Source organism: Apteryx mantelli, chromosome 3 (genome assembly GCF_036417845.1).
Source record: "Apteryx mantelli isolate bAptMan1 chromosome 3, bAptMan1.hap1, whole genome shotgun sequence".
NCBI lineage: Eukaryota > Metazoa > Chordata > Aves > Apterygiformes > Apterygidae > Apteryx > Apteryx mantelli.
In genome coordinates, this window is record NC_089980.1 from 85,807,169 (window position 1) to 85,824,418 (window position 17,250).

General features: G+C 41.8%; 1 long non-coding RNA gene across 1 annotated transcript in view; it reads right to left on the minus strand.

The window, feature by feature from the left end:
• Positions 1 to 15,699, minus strand: part of LOC136991679 (uncharacterized) — a 54,640-nt gene extending 38,941 nt beyond the window's left edge. The window contains exon 1 of the long non-coding RNA XR_010883893.1: positions 15,602 to 15,699. This is a non-coding gene — a long non-coding RNA (uncharacterized lncRNA). The remainder of the gene's footprint in view (positions 1 to 15,601) is intronic.
• Between the last annotated feature and the right edge of the window lie 1,551 nt (positions 15,700 to 17,250).

Genomic DNA, 17,250 nt, shown 5'->3' on the forward strand with positions numbered 1-17,250 from the left:
TTTCATACCTCTTAGAGTGAGGAAGGAAATGAGAAGAGATATTCCACTTTCACTAGAAGTATGCCAATAACTAGGCTATTGTCCAAGCAGTAAAAATGTTTCCTGCAGCTGCCATTTTAAACAAGAATGAGCACTGCTCAGCCTGGCACCTTGCTTCAGGAGGGGAATCCATGCTGTGGATCTTCTCAGAAGAAATCACAGAATGACTAGGCTACCTAATATCCATCAAGAGGAAGTAATTCAGATACAGCCCTTTTCAGGGTTTCCTGTTGTCTTCCTTAGTATAAGCTTTCATGCACACCAATCTCCTCCAAAAACTTTCTAGAGAGATCTTGGGGCTTTAAATCACCATGATGGTGTCAGGTCCTTTTATGACAACTGGCTAGGTATTCTGGATTTCTTTTAATGTGGCTTGGGATCCCAAGTCCTGTTATCACAACAAACCTGTCGCAGGTCGTTTAGGCAGATAAGTCTTGCTTCAGTTTAGGTGATTTTGAAAGTGTCCTGCTTTATAAAATGCCAGGCCTCTTCTGAAAGGCTTCACGCTTTCTGAAGTTGCGGCATTTCAGATGGGATCCCTGGAAACTGAGATAAGTCCTAAAACTTAATGCCTAAACTTCAGGCATTCATTAGAGAGCGTTTAGTAAATTAGTTAGTTACCTGTTGGATTCACTATTTCTTTAAACACAGATGTGTGTGAAGGAATGGACTATTAAAAGGCCTGAGCTAAGAAGCTGGCTGCTTAGTGACAGTATGAGATCTCTTCTGTCTCCACCTATGGCCAGTCAGTCCCTGAAGCTGTGGCAAAGAGAGGTATAGAGGGGAATTTCAAAGTACCCAAAACATCACTCACCAAATATAGTTACTAATTTGTCAACAGTAGTTTGATAAAATAAATTTTCCACTTCACTTCCTTATAAATTGTCAAGAAAGAAAGAGTGGAATTCTTTTATTGATTTATTCAAAATGTCTTGTTATTTTCTCCAAAATTCGCCTTTGGTCTGTATTTCTTTCATGCTAAGCTTATCACTCACTCCCTACCATCTAAAAACTATGATGCATTAGCCACACAGAATTATTTCTGTCTTGTGTCACATATTTCTTGGGCAAAACATCTGACACAGGAGTCCTGAAAACAACACAAACTTAATCTGTTTTCTCCAGTTCCATTCTCAAAGGTCAGGGATCAGGGAAGAGGTATTATCATGTGTATACACCGTTGTTTAGTTTCATACTTTATGTAGCTACACACACAACAACAGTACACATTTTCATTGTGTAAGCACATATGAAAACAAAATTCACAGCCTGCCTTAGTTTAATTGAGCCTGCAATTTGAACAGTGCTTTCAGAAGATGCTTAAGGTCAGCACTCCTTTTTTGCAGATATTAAGCTTGTTTGTTAGATTTGCCGTGGAAAGTGGGCAGAAAAAACCTACGTGGATGAATGTGAAGCAAATGCATTGAAACAACTGGAACAGCTCTCTGTGGAAAGTGCTTTGCTCAGCAGTAAGGATAATGCATTAATATTTCCAGGCTAAAAGGAGTTGGAGAAGAACCCACTTGAAAAAAAACAAGCCAGAATATGCCCAATTACTGGGCCTTGAATGCTTCCAGAATTTTTGAGAAGGTTGTGCTGGTTCACGCCGACAAGTGTTCCTTTTTTGGCATTCCAGCCCTTCCCTGGCATACCAGCCGCATAAGTGTGTAACAGCGTGACTTCATCAGTGGAGGGCACCAGTCCAGTCTTCTCCTCCTAGCTATTTCCCAATTGTCTTCACTATTACTCTCCCAAGAGAGAGCTCTTATAGAAGCATTAAAAACATTTAGGCAACTATTTGAATTGACTTTGAAATAAGGTTGTCCTGTAAGCTACAGAGAGATTAAAGACAATGAAATCATGCTATTTCATAAACACATTGTCATTACCTTTAACTTAGTGCATTAAATTGTGGCAATATATCACAGTGAGACATTTTGTTCCTATTACAGCATGTACAGCATGTAGTAGGAATTTGATATCCAAACCAGACATGCAAAAGTTGGCTTGAAACACCACTATCTTAAATGTATAGTATTCTTTGTGCAGTAAAATGAGTCAAACATTAAAGTGAATAGTGGAGAGACACCAACTGTAGCTGATAAACATGAGCCTGGTTTTATAACCAAACAAATTTGCACAAACAGGTTACAGTAAGAATCACGAGTAGTAACACTGCCAATATTTAATGGCCAATTTCTCAGCCAAATTTGTCAGAGGTCTGTCAATTGCCATTAACTGAGGCCCTGGATGTCCACTCTCCATCCACTGCCTTAGCCTTACATAAGCTACTTCCACCCAAGCATGAAGTGAATTGTGAAAAAGAATAAGGAATCAAGCCCTTCAACTGGGCTATTACTCTGACATATTTGAGTGTTCATCTCTCCATCTATACCACCCCAATAAACAGAGCATCTAAACTCAAGGTTTCTGAGAAGATCTTTGAAGGGGCCATCAGTCCTATGTAGGTCTCATTTACCCCCATAATTTCAGGTAGTATTTTAAGGCTGATGAAACAAAAACTTCACTCTTCCTCATCAGTCTCTCACTTTTTAAGCAGACATGTCTCTCCTACACTGACATTTACAGTGATCATCTTGCTGCCACCACAGATTTCATATATCAAATATTTAACTTGTTATCTCAAGCCTCCTAATCCTTCCCTTCTGTCTTTCTCTTTATCATCAATATTATCTTCAGACGTGAAATGTCAGTGTCCTCAGTCATCTCTTCCCATCCATTGCATTTAAACACAAGGTCTTTCTAACACAAGCCACTTCAGACCATTAAAAGCTCTTTTGTCATCTTTATGCAATGGAAAGTGCATTGATTTGCATTTCACTCCAGCTAAACATATAATTATGAACAAATAACTCATATGAACTGCAATTGTAAATTGAAAAATTTCCATCTGAATGTACACACTTCTTTTAGGCAAATGTTAGAAATAAAGGGTCATCAGTATGGTCAGAATTAAATTCATGTTCAAATCCAAATGAATATTCATGGAAAAAGTTTCCACTGCTCTGTCTAGCAGAATACACAACAGAGTAAAACTTTTCACAGCCATTTCTCCATAGAATATGATGATCCAAATCCTTTTGGAAAGATTAGAAAAACTGGACACAAGTCTCTATATACCTCTGAGCCAGTCCCTGCCAAGGAGCATCTATGGCAGAGTCCTTTGTTCCCTCTCGCTGTGGTTGATGGCCTGTTTCAATTTAGACCCATATCTCTCAATCTCTTGCCATGCACCTCAATAAAAAGCCTGTCGAGTGATCCCATGTACCATGCAGTCTCCATAAAACTAAGTAAGTTTTAAGAGGAGAAAAATCCTCTTAGGACACAAAATTATAAGATACATACTTATGTGACTGACTTATGGTCTGACTTTGGAAAGCAAGGAGGTGGAATAGGGCTGAGGAGTAAATAAGTAGCTGAAGATGATTTCCCAGTGGAATGGGATAGTTAAGGGAACAAATTCATAAAGGAAATATGTGGGAAGTTGGAAATGTCACGCAAAGGAGGATGGTCTTCTTACTCTACGTGCAGGTTATAAGGCCATCAATAGCTTACTATCTCCAGTTCTGATATTCTCTTGGATATTTTTAAAATAAAGTTGACTAGTTGGAGGGCCTTCGTAAAAGAAACGCACAGTTTCAGCCTTAAGTCAGAAGGTTCGTATAGGAATTCTGGATGACCTTGCAATACTTAAATTACATGAAATTTCACATGAGATAATTATGAACTCTACTCTAAGAAATATACCTCTTCTGATTGTGCAAGCTTGTTAGAGTCCACCTGTTCTGTGCTACTATATGCACTAAATAATATATATATGCATATTAATAATAATACACTGAATTTTCCCTAGAAAATACCAGGAGACTGCCATACTTTCAGATGTTTTGTCCTAAATTCTGTTATGCAGTTTTTGAAAAATCAATGCAAAGAACTGAATTCCATTCTAAAAGATTCATTAAAATTATGCTGAAAACCGATTCCATACCTTATTTTACATGTTCAGTTTAGATATAATCTCTGATGCAATATATTCTGTCTATTATCAGCATTTTGCCATGTTCAAAAGTTACTTCTAATTTTAATTTTCATTTCTTGTCCTGGGAGTGCTTGTTCCTTCTTTTTCTCTTTCTGGAGGAGGAAGTACACTGCAAGATCAGACCACAGCAGTCCTGACTTGTAATAACCTCAGCAAAGGAGCTCTGATTTGACAGATCTGCAGCCATAATCAATTTGGAGATTGCATTCATGAACCAGGAAGCTTCTTTGATTGGAGACATGCTTTCACAGTTAATGACTTCAATCCACATAGGAAATTTAACTAGTGTAAAACACTGTGATATGTCTCCTCAGCAGCAAAGGCTACAATGGACATAAAAGATCTGTCCTTTTCTGATTTTTCAGAGAATATCAAATGCAGCCCAATGCCACAGGTACAGTTTCTCAATGGTACTTATGCTCCTAACTCTCTTTGATTTCAATGAGACATAAGCAAAAAAGATATTGTAAAAGTTCTAGGCTGAGGCCTTGTTTTAAAAATACTGAATGGCCAGGATTTCTGAAGGTACCGTATAACGGTTAGGTATTTAATAGTTCTGTAGACTTTCTGTAGAGTTAAAGGAGTACCAAGAGAAGTTGTTTAATCCCAGCTATAAGATTATTGTCTCAGGGAGAATGACTTGCCTTCTGGCAGGCCTCCTTTCTCTACAGAAGGAGCTTAGACAAATAGTTTGGGCCAAACATCTAGCACTGACGCAGATAGGGCAAGCTGAGATGTAGCCACCCTAAAAAGTAAGTGTGAAAACAAATGATCCACCTATAAAGTAAGACAAGACTAAGATCAAACTGTGATTTATAATCACAGTGAAATTCTCTGTAATAAATTGCAGTTTTATCCTTATGGAAGACAACTTCCCCAAGACTGGTCAGAAAGTTTGGAATGGGTTTTGACAGGAAATAAAGAAGCATCACTACCTTGCCTTCATCTTTTCCTCTAGGTGCATGGAACATTTCTCCACTGCTGTAACACAGGAAGCACCCAGACATACACAAGTAAAAAAAACCAAAAAAACCGCACACACACACGTGTGTGTATATATATGTATAAAATATATATACATACACATATGTATATACACATGAGCGCACACACACACACACATATATATATCTCCCAGTAAAGTATTCCATTCCAATGTACACAATTTGTGCAACTGGTTAATACATAGATATTTAGAGATACATGTGAACTAAAAACCTCAGAGAATAGAACAGAAATACTTCCGTTAAGACCTCATTTCAAGGGACTATCATCTCATTTCAAGTTTCAAGACTATGACTCAGACTGCATTCATAGGAAACTACTGTAATGGTCACAAGCTTTCAAAAGAATCCAAACCCATTTTCACAATACTAGATGATGAATCATAGATTTCTAACAAAATCAAGCAAATGTAGTGGTTTTAGATGGAGTTCTTCTTTCAGATTTTGAAGCAAAACTTGAGGATCAGCTGTAAACAAATGTTGGTACAGTCTCTTTCAAACAGGCTGCTAGATTTTAAACAGCTCTGGAACTGACAACAAAAGGAACTCCATCATGTAGAGGGCAATTTTATTCACTTGTGGCCATTGACAATAATTACATTCTCTCAATGGTTAGATTTAGTACCTAGAGTTGTAAAATGTATGAAATGATCATAGACACTAGCAGAAATAACAACAGCACCATCTCTAATGCTATAAAATATGTCTATGAATCTATAATTATTTCAGTTGTATTGAATAAGAGCAGTTTGACTCTTCAATTAATTTTTTTATGGTGAGTAATAAATATGGCTTTCAAATAGTTGCAAAATGCTAATTTTATTAAAAAGTGCTATTCATTAAGCTCTTGAACTGCTTTGGTTATGAAGCACATATTTCTAGAGTTGATGAATTTGATTAAAAACAAAACAAAAAAAAACTTTGAAAAAGTCTAATAACACCAGAACCAAAGAAAAACAATGAAACTCTGCTCTTTTATTGCTGATGAATAGCTTGTTCCTTCCTCACAGCTGAAGAATGGATTTCAGTAACTGGAACCTGAGTGTCTTATTTCGATCCTAAGCTACCTAGATCTGCAGGTTTCAAAGGAAAAGAAGGAAACTATATGGCAGGTGTATTATCCTATACAGCCAAAGGTTGAATTTGTGAATAAAACGAATGCTCTAATGAGCAGCAGTAAAACTCCTGTCTTCCAGTGTCATATTTGCAGATGATAACATGATCCAGGTGCTCCTGTATTCATTGGTGTTGCTGATTAGAGCCAAAGAAAGCCAGTGTAACTTTGCAATCTTTGTTTGCAGTCCCAAGAACTTTTCCAATTTAAAATAAGTGTTTACCTTGACATTCTTATGTCATTTTGTATATAATAACAATAAATGTCATTGCTAACTTCCTGATCTAAGTGCATAACCATGGTACAGACAACATTCTGAACCCATTAAGAAATGAAATAATGAAAATACATTTACATATATTCTGTATACATATACATAGATTCATAAATATCACACAAGTATGTGGATGTGTTAGGTGTACAGGTGTGTATAAATATATATATGAGGAAAACCTGACATTCTAAGTCAATGATTTTGTTTTGCCATTTATTTTAATACTTATAAGTTTACATGATATATTCTGCAATGACATATTATTAATACTGGGCTAGATGCTGAAGTCCTTAATTAACTAATCTCCTATAAAAAACAATTTACCTTATGCCTAAAATCAATAAAAATTAAGTAAAGTTCTAACTTAATTAAGTAAACCTCTAGTGATTGAAAAGATGAGGGCATGATTTTTCTCTAGCGACATGGGAGACACAAAAACACATTTCCACATATAAGTAGATTTAGTTACACCTGTACTGATTTAGTATACTTCTGGGATCCACTGCATACGTGTTCACACATACTGAATACTGGCGCGTAACCTCCCCATGCCTGCGTAAATGTGTAACTTGAACCTACTGAATGGGTATACACAATAGCTTTTATTGAATTGTTTCAGGTTTTCTATCAAGGCTTTGTTTTCCCCCTTCTATCTGAGTGTTCAGATTTCTAGAAGTGGTTCTTTGATGCGTGCTCATAAACACTGAAGGATTTCCCCTCCCTCCTCCTTTCCTTCAATTCCCTCTTTGTGCTTTGAACAGTAATTCAACAACCACCCTTTGTCCATGTTGTATTTACAGCTACACTCATCTCAAAGGACTGACTTATTTATTTATTTAAGCTGGGAGGGGTTGTGATGAGAAAAATGTTTTTTAGCTTTCTTGCAGGCACTGTACAGAGGAGAGCAAATGAGCAGGGCAGACCCTCCAATACTGGGATTTTTTTTCCTGTCACTTTTATTGTTTCCAAACAGCTGATGCACAGTAATGCTGTTATCGTATTTTAGATGTGCCCTCATGGTTTTAGAGGTGAGACTTTTCGTCATAATATTTGTAGTGAAAAAGGCCCCTCTCTTCTCTTTTATTTTGATATTACTTGTTCCTGAACTGGTTTGGCAAGTCAGTTAAAATTACTTCTGTACCCCTGTATATGTGCAAAGTGTTCTCCAGAAATTGGAAACTTTTCTTGTCTGTTGTTGAATGCTCTCATAAAGCATATAACCAAAGCAGTGCTCTCCACCCAAAAACAAAGGAACTGCCCTCCCCACAAATCTTAGTAGAAAAGACCTTAGCAGAATAGATCAGCTTTTGAGGGAAGACAACCTGAGTACCCAAGAGCCTCACATATGGCCCTCTTTCTCCACCACAATATTAGCTTCAAGGAAGATTTGTGGCACTTTATATGTTTCTTTTGTTGAGAAAATTGTAGTATCTTTTTTTTACTGTTTTGTTAGCATGAAGGCTTGAATTATACGGTTTCTAATCTATTTGTCCCTCTTTAGACATGCAGTACTCCAGCTGGCATGAAATCTATGCTTTCTTTTTTACTAAAGCTCTTACAGTGTGTGCCATTAAAAACATTTGCTCCTCTGAAGTGATTACAATCCCAGAGCATCTCCTGCTCCATAAAAATACTATGGCTATTGGCATGATGGACTAAATAGTTATTCTTCAGTAAGATCTACTGTGTCTTCTCTCTGCTGTAGAAATCATACCTTCTGTGAGCTATGGTGATGTTTTCTAATTAAATATTAAAGATAAACCTCCCTGATGAAGAACATAATTATTAGTAGATGTTATTCCAGACCCTTATATTATCATTTTTCAGACTGACATTTCATCATAATAATTCATGACTAAATGTATTCAACTTTACTACTATACAATTGATTCTCCTCTTACTCACACTGTTTTTACACCTGATATATTGTCAGTGTTATATCTAGCTCACAAATATGTAAGAGGATCAGGGCTATAGTCTTTTGCCTAAAACAATATCTATGCAACACTTCTCTGAAAAGTTTTAAACTCAGTAACGCTTGCCCTTGCTGCTATCATCCCTCATCTGATCTAAGGAAATAACATCATTGGGGTAAATTACATAAAAGCTTAAGACCACTGTTGCCAAATTCACCTTATAGAGTTTCACAGAATCACAGAATCGCTGAGGTTGGAAGGGACCTCTGGAGATCATCTAGTCCAACCCCCCTGCTCAAGCAGGGTCACCTAGAGCACGTTGCACAGGATTGCATCCAGGTGCGTTTTGAATATCTCCAGAGAAGGAGACTCTACAACCTCTCTGGGCAACCTGTTCCAGTGCTCTGTCACCCTCACAGTGAAAAAGTATTTCCTCATGTTCAGATGGAAGTGTCTGTGTTTCAGTTTGTGCCCGTTGCCTCGCGTCCTGTCGCTCGGCACCACTGAAAAGAGTCTGGCCCCATCCTCTTGACACCCTCCCTTCAGATACTTGTACACATTGATAAGATCTCCTCTCAGCCTTCTCTTCTCCAGGCTAAACAGGCCCAGCTCTCTCAGCCTTTCCTCATAAGAGAGATGCTCCAGTCCCCTAATCATCTTTGTGGCCCTTCGCTGGACTTGCTCCAGTAGTGCCACATCCCTCTTGTACTGGGGAGCCCAGAACTGGACGCAGGACTCCAGATGTGGCCTCACCAGGGCTGAGTAGAGGGGGAGAATCACCTCCCTCGACCTGCTGGCAACACTCTTCCTGATGCAGCCCAGCATACCATTGGCCTTCTTGGCCACAAGGGCACATTGCTGCCTCATGCTTAACTTGGTGTCCACCAGCACTCCCAGGTCCTTCTCCGCAGAGCTGCTTTCCAGCAGGTCAACCCCCAACCTGTACTGGTGCAGGGAGTTATTCCTCCCCAGGTGCAGGACCCTGCACTTGCCTTTGTTGAACTTCATGAGGTTCCTCTCTGCCCACCTCTCCAGCCTCTCCAGGTCTCTCTGAATGGCAGCACAGCCCTCTGGTGTATCGGCCACTGCTCCCAGTTTTGTATCATCAGCAAACTTGCTGAGGGTGCACTCTGTGCCTTCATCCAGGTCATTGATGAAGAAGTTGAACAAGACTGGACCCAGTACTGACCCCTGGGGGACACCGCTAGCTACAGGCCTCCAACTAGACTCTGTGCCACTGATCACAACTCTCTGAGCTCTGCCGTTCAGCCAGTTCTCAATCCACCTCACTCTCCACTCATCTAGCCCACACTTCCTGAGCTTGTCTATGAGGATGCTATGGGAGACAGTGTCAAAAGCCTTGCTGAAGTCAAGGTAGACAACATCCACTGCTCTCCCCTCATCTACCCAGCCAGTCATTCCATCATAGAAGGCTATCAGATTGGTTAAGCATGATTTCCCCTTGGTGAAGCCATGCTGACTACTCCTGATCACCTTCTTGTCCTCCACATGCGTGGAGATGGCCTCCAGGATGAGCTGCTCCATTACCTTTCCAGGGATGCAGCTGAGGCTGACTGGCCTGTAGTTCCCTGAGTCCTCCTTCTTGCCCTTTTTGAAGACTGGGGTGACAGTGGCTTTCTTCCAGTCCTCAGGCACCTCTCCTGTTCTCCATGACCTTTCAAAGATGATGGAGAGTGGCTTAGCAATAACGTCCGCCAGCTCCCTCAGCATTCGTGGGTGCATCCCATCGGGGCCCATGGATTTGTGGGCATCAAGTTTGCTTAAATGATCTCTAACCCGATCCTCCTTGACCAAGGGAAAGTCTTCCTTCCTCCAGACTTTCTCTCTTGCCTCCAGGGTCTGGGGTTCCTGAGGGCTGGCCTGACCAGTAAAGACTGAAGCAAAGAAGGCATTCAGTAACTCTGCCTTCTCTGCATCCTTCGTCACCAGGGCACCCACCCCGTTCAGCAAAGGGCCCACATTTTCCCTAGTCTTCCTCTTGCTACTGATGTATTTGAAGAAGCCCTTCTTGTTATCCTTGACATCTCTAGCCAGATTTAATTCCAAACGGGCCTTAGCCTTCCTTGTCACATCCCTGCATACTCTGACAATGTTCCTATATTCCTCCCAAGTGGCCTGTCCCCCTTTCCACTTTCTGTATACTTCCTTCTTCTGGTTGAGTTTTGCCAGGCAGGAGCTCCTTGCTCATCCATGCAGGTCTCCTACCTCTTTGCTTGACTTCCTACTCATAGGGATGCACCGCTCTTGAGCCTGGAGGAGGTGATGTTTGAATATTAACCAGCTCTCTTGAACACTCCTTCCTTCTAGGGCCCTAACCCATGGGATTCCTCCAAGTAGGTCCCTGAAGAGGCCAAAGTTTGCTCTCCTGAAGTCCAGGGTTGCGATCCTACTTGGTGCCCTGCTGCCTCCTCGCAGGATCCTGAACTCCACCATCTCATGGTCACTGCAGCCAAGGCAGCCCCCGACCTTCACATCTTCCACCAGTCCTTCTTTGTTTGTTAGTACGAGGTCCAGCAGCACACCTCTCCTTGTTGGCTCCTCCACCACCTGGGTCAAGAAGTTGTCACCAATGCTCTGCAGGAATCTCCAGGACTGTTTGTGCCTAGCTGTGTTGTCTTTCCAGCAGATATCGGGGTGGTTGAAGTCCCCCATGAGAACCAGGGCCTGGGATCGTGAGGCTACTTCCAGCTGTCTGTAGAAGGCCTCATCGACTTCCTCATCCTGATCAGGTGGCCTGTAGTAAACACCCACAACAGTGTCACCCATGCTAGCCTGCCCTTTGATCCTTACGCATAAGCTCTCGACTCGCTCTTCATCCACCCCTAGGCACAGCTCCATACATTCCAGTTGCTCTCTCACATAAAGAGCAACTCCACCACCTCCCTTTCCTGGCCTGTCTTTCCTAAAAAGCACGTAGCCATCCATGACAGCACTCCAGTCACGCGAGCTATCCCACCATGTCTCTGTAATGGCAATAAGATCATGGCCCTGCGACCGCACACATATCTCTAGTTCTTCCTGTTTGTTCCCCAAGCTGCATGCATTGGTGTACAGGCATTTCAGGGAGGTGATCGAGCATGCAGGTTTCCCAGGAGGGGTAAAAGAGGGTCCTCCAGAGCCACATCCCATGCGCACTTCCCTGGCTGCATTCACCTGTTGGAGGCATCCTGACTTGAGCAGTCTTTTGCCAACTACCCTGGCACTATAACTCTCCCCTTCCCCCATCTTTCCTAGTTTAAAGCCCTCCTTACCAGGTTGGCCAACCTGTTGGCAAAGACCCGCGTGCCCCGCCTCGTGAGGTGGATCCCATCTCTCGCCATCAGTTGTTGATCTTCAAACAGGGTCCCATGGTCGTAGAAACCAAAACCCTGTTGCCAACACCAGCGGCGCAGCCAGTCGTTAACCTGGAAAGTCCGTCTCTTCCTCCTCTCATCCATCCCCCTCACTGGCAGGATTGAGGAGAAGATGACCTGGGCTCCCAGACCCTTGACCACCATCCCCAGAGCTCTGAAATCCTGCTTGATGGTCTCCAGTTTGCCCTTGGTGTCATTGGCGCCCACATGAAAGAGCAGCAGTGGGTAATAGTCCGAAGAATGGACGAGCCTAGGCAGTCTTTGCATGACATCTCTCACACGAGCCCCCGGCAGGCCACAAACCTCTCTAGACATGAGGTCAGGTCGGCAGATAGATGCCTCCGTCCCCTGCAGCAGGGAGTCCCCCACAACAATCACCCGCCGCTTTTTCCGGGCGTTCCAGCAGGGCACAGGGTCTGTTGTCCCAGGTACTTCCCTTGCAGCCATGCCCATCTCCTCCTCATCCTGGAGGGCACTAAACCTGTTCTTCAGCTTCAGGTCTTCAGGAGGAGTAGGAGCCTTTCTCCTCCCACGAGCAGTGACCAGTTTCCAGCCTTATTCTATGATGTTATGATGTACCGTTTCACACGGCACAGAGCCCTCTGGCAACTCCACTGCTGCAGGGGGTTGGGACTCCCGAAGCTGCACAGTCTCCGAGAATACCCTGTCTATCTCTTGCTCTGCTTCTCGGATGCTGCGCAGCCTACTGACCTCCTCCCGTAACTCCCTTACCTGACGACACAACTCGCCAACAGCAGCACACCTCCTGCAGGAGAGCTGGCTGCCAGCCCAGGCCTCCCGGAGAGGCCCCAAGCCATTCTATTTTCTATGTCAAATTTCTGCACCAAAGAGTTAAAGAAACTAGGAACCATATGTGATATCCAGTGCCTCAGTTTATACTATTCAGAAAGCAAACCATTTTCCAGAGGTAAAAATTAGGGATTTTTGGGAAAAAAAAAAAGAAAAGAAAAAGAAAAAAACAGGTGGATATCATATGCTGCTCTCCTGTTATATAATTACTTTCTGATCATATAGACAGGTTTTCTTTTTTTCTCTTTATTTTTTTCTTCCTGTCTTTCTTTCTTGGGGGAGATTTACTTGCACACTCAGTAGTTTCCTCTGCCCCTTAGCAATCTAGTCTAGTTCCAGTCACGTAATGGGGAGCAGTTCCGTGCTGCACTATGGCTGTTTGCAGCTCTGTTCAGTGCTGTTCTTTTGGATAAGCGATAGCTTAAAATACTTCTTTTTCTTTTTCTCTGTAATAGACTTGTGTGATTCCTTCCTCCTCTTCCCCAACTTGTTGGCGAATTTTCCTAAAGAGACAATAATGTGATATGTGTATGCATATACTTTGTATATGCATAAAGAAATACTGAATTTATAAAATATTTAGGATCTATAGAACTTGCTATGCATAAACAATGTTACTTGTCTGTGGGAAGAAAGCCTACACTTACTTTTTGAAGGCATACCAGAAATGAACAATGTTTAAACATAAAGAAGAAAGGCTTATTTCTGTTTTTTGAAGGTAGTGTACCTTCTGTGTTCAGGTATAATTTACCTTGTAAATTAACTGATGCTGTTAGGAGAAGAGTTGACTGGCCTCTCTTGAAAATGATCTGCCATGACAGGGCGCTATCTACATTATCTGTAGTATGTTGTTGCTTGCCTTCATGAATGACTGCTAGCCAGCACAGACTGAAGCTAAAGCAGGGCCCAGGCTCACATTTGCACCTAAAAGCTGAGGCAATGAAATAGAGAAGTCTATTCAAGCGTATTATATGCATGTCATTGGCTGCCACTCAGCCAGCCAGCTGTGGGGCTTTCTTTTTTATTCCTGCTACTACTCTTATTATTATTATTACTATTATTGCAACTCTGTTTTCCTTCACAGATAATATTGTGAATTTACTTTTCCAGCAGCAAGAACACTGATAGAAAGAAATAAAAGGATGTACAAGTGCGGGAGCACCCAGCAGGGCAAACTGGAGCCTAAAAGAGATAGTCTGCTCCCTGTGTAGTTTTGTGAAACTAATCTCAGCACACTGGAAATGATATGAATAGCTAATGCTATCCACTAATACTGAAAGGAGATGAACAGCATACGACTCTCCCCTGACTGCCTCCTGCTCCCATCATCAGTGTGAGCTCTGGGTAGTGAAAGGTCACGGGGATAATCCTGCACCTGCAGCCCATGGAGGGCCGGGCTTGCCATCCCCCACCAGTCCTACCATAATTGGTGCTAATTGTTACGGAGCTGATGCCCCCTCCCCGGAGGAGCAGGTGGGAGGCTTTGCTGCTGGCAGGACCATTATACTAATAACAAGCTTAGGATTCTTTGCACAGACGTAGAAATACAAAGGCCCAGGCAATACTTTGGGGAGCCCCTTAAAAGGTTTTATTGGGCATCTCCTAGCCTGATGAAGGAAAAGTCCCTGAGAGTGAAAGGGCAGAACAAACTGAATAGAAATAGAAAGAAGAAGAGTAGAAAGGGCAGTACCTGGCTGGTGAAGCCCTGAACAAATCTGGGGGCATGACTTTATGAGCCCTAAACTACACCTGACAGCTTCTGTGGAGACAGATTCTGCACCCTGTCATCTGTGAGGACAGTCAAGTGTAAGCAGCTACTTCAGGGACCAAGAGAGCTCCCAGAGGAATCTTATCTGGAGCTGCCCATCTGTTTGCAAGTCTTGATATGGAAGGATAGTCTCAGAAAGCAGCCTGAAAAATGAGAAGAAATGAAAGCAAACTAGTCCAGCTGCTGATATGATATTGGATTTTGGTCAGGCAAAGAGTCAATAACTATTAATACTAAAATGACTTTTTTTCTTTTCTCTATGCTTAAGGCAGTTGTTAACTGTGCTGCAGAATGCCAGATATCCAGCTGGAAGAAATGAGTGCAGCTCTTACGAATTTGAAAGCGTGAAATCAGTTCATATTGGAAGATACATCTTAGGATTTTACAATCATATCAGTGGCATTTTAATAAGTATCAGAACATTTTAGAGAAAAGGAGGAGCAAACACTTAGAACACAATAAAGAAAAAATAAACTCCTTAAAAAGGGGAAGGAGTAGGCTAAATCAGTATTTTTCAGTATATGATCATGTATCCTGTTTGGTATATAAAATGATTGCAAAAACAGTAAAGCACCTCTCCCCAAAAGCCCACACATGCAGTCCTGCATATTCAAGCAAACAAACAAACAAAATGGGGGAAATAAAAGAAGGAAAAAAAAGAGAGTGTAGGCTAATTCTAATAGCTTTGTAAATAAAAGACTGGAAACCATGCAAAATTGCCTGTGGATTTCTCTGAAATCAATTAGGGAGTCCTTTTAGAAACCCTGGAGTAGATGACCTTTTGGATAGGCTTGTCTCATCACTGATACACACAAATATGTGATTTATAATGCAATCAGTGGATTGCATTAAAAAGTTAATGCATGCTGCTTGAGGATGTCACATCCTGCATCGGGTGGTATAGATTATATTGACCATTTTATGTAATTTACTCTTATATTTTTCAGAGCCTGACACTGAGGTGTAGTTAAGCTCCTAATTTAATCATATGTCTCTTAGCTTTATGGGATTACTGTGCCTAGAGAAGTTGACATGATGACCATTAAAAAAGCAGTTATACCTTTAAAATTTAGAAAAAAAGAAGAAGGAAAGAAATATTCTTGAAGGCATTAGGTTAAAAGCAGAAATGGGAGAAATCATTTATGGAAAATCATAAACCCATTCAGACTTCACAAGGAGACACTTTCAGAGACAGGAGCCAGGTTACTCAGGGGTCAACAGTCACAGTCAAACATCACTTACTCCTCCAAATACCTTCCAATGGTCCTAGAAGTATTAGCAACCTTTGCAATCTGAAGAATGGAACACAAATCCTTGAAATCAGGCTGCAGAAGTCAGGAGTCTGCCTTAAGAATCAGGGAGATAAAAACAAAACAAAAACCCCAAACAAGCTCAAAAATGTTGGCTGCAGTTCATTTTTCTCCTCGAAGCTTAAGCCTTTGGGGCTTGACTTTCCTCGTATCCAGAATGTTAGAAACTGATTTTCTCTCTTGAAGAAAATATTTTTGAAGAACTTTCTGAAGATTCACAGAGTTCTAGGAAATGGAAAATTCCAGCTCCCACAGCATTGATTGATATACAGCAGAGTTGGCTACCATCTGTGCTGTTAGCACACCTGGAAAATTCAGAGCCAAGATTTAAGTCACCAAGACATTGGAAGGGAAAAGTCACCTGTAATAAATTTTTAAAGATATATCGTGACTGAAGTATGATGTTGGCTACTCTGTGCTGCGTTACACAAATTCATTAATGGGTTTGCTGGGAAATGAACCCACAAAAAAAGATATGGTTCCTGTCCCTTGCATCTAATCAGCTGGAAGCGATGAAGTGACTTTGGGTGGCCTGTCCTGGCCCGGCCTACTGAACCTAGCAGACAACATTTTTTCTAGGAAGATTTAAATCCTGAAACCACTCAGGAGAGGAACAGTGAAGTTTCAGACAGATACATGTTCTTGTGTAGGGAGACTGGCTTCCTAAGTAGCTCAGCAAGCTGTCCACTAAGGGAATGAAGGTATAAAACATTGCCTTGCTACAGGTAAGCCAATGGCTGCAGATAAGAGAAAGCTGTTCTGGGCAGGGACTTCATCTGAGGGCTTGCTCTTCAGCTGCAGCTCAGTGCCACCGAATCTCCCCCAGTCTGTGCCCTCAAGCTCAAGAAAAAAAATGCTTAGTGGACCCTAGGTAAGGCTGACAATCTGTACCTGGCATGTGGGTGACAGAGGAAGAGAGATAAAGGCTTAGCTGCAAGATTAAGTGAAATAGAAACCAGCTGTGTGAACTCCATGCTCAGAGTAAGCTTTAATGGGTCTTTTTAGGTCTCCATACCATGGGCTTCACTGCATGTTCATGGCTGGACCATGGAGCAAAGAGCTGTAGCCTGTTCCCCACCATCCAGAGCTGGGAAAATTGCATCAGGCCACTCAGGGAGGCAACAGATATGCCAACCATCCTGAGGATATTGCCTTTGAGCTGATGCAGAGTGGAGTTAGCCTTGAATGGCAGTGGAGATGAGGGACTTAACCAGCGAGGAAGGAGATAATATTCATCTCCTTAAAAGCATCCCCGAGATGCGATACGGACTGTGCCTTAACATTGCAGTGTTAGTTGCAAAACTTCTCATTTAGTGGTCTTATTGGCTGCCACTCACTACCAACTCCAGCAGCACGTAAAGGAAGCAACAGGGTGGTCACCTGCAAAGCAAATTAGAATAGAGGTGACATCAAAGCAGTGCAGTGCAGTCATATAATTGCCTGAAAATTATAATGCTGTGCAAGAAGCTAATATTTTGTATTCATTCTAGGTACTGAGGACCAATTTTCTGATGCAAATGCCAATAATTAGGATATTATTTTCGCACATTCCCTCAGCAGACTGGTTAAAAGATGAGACTA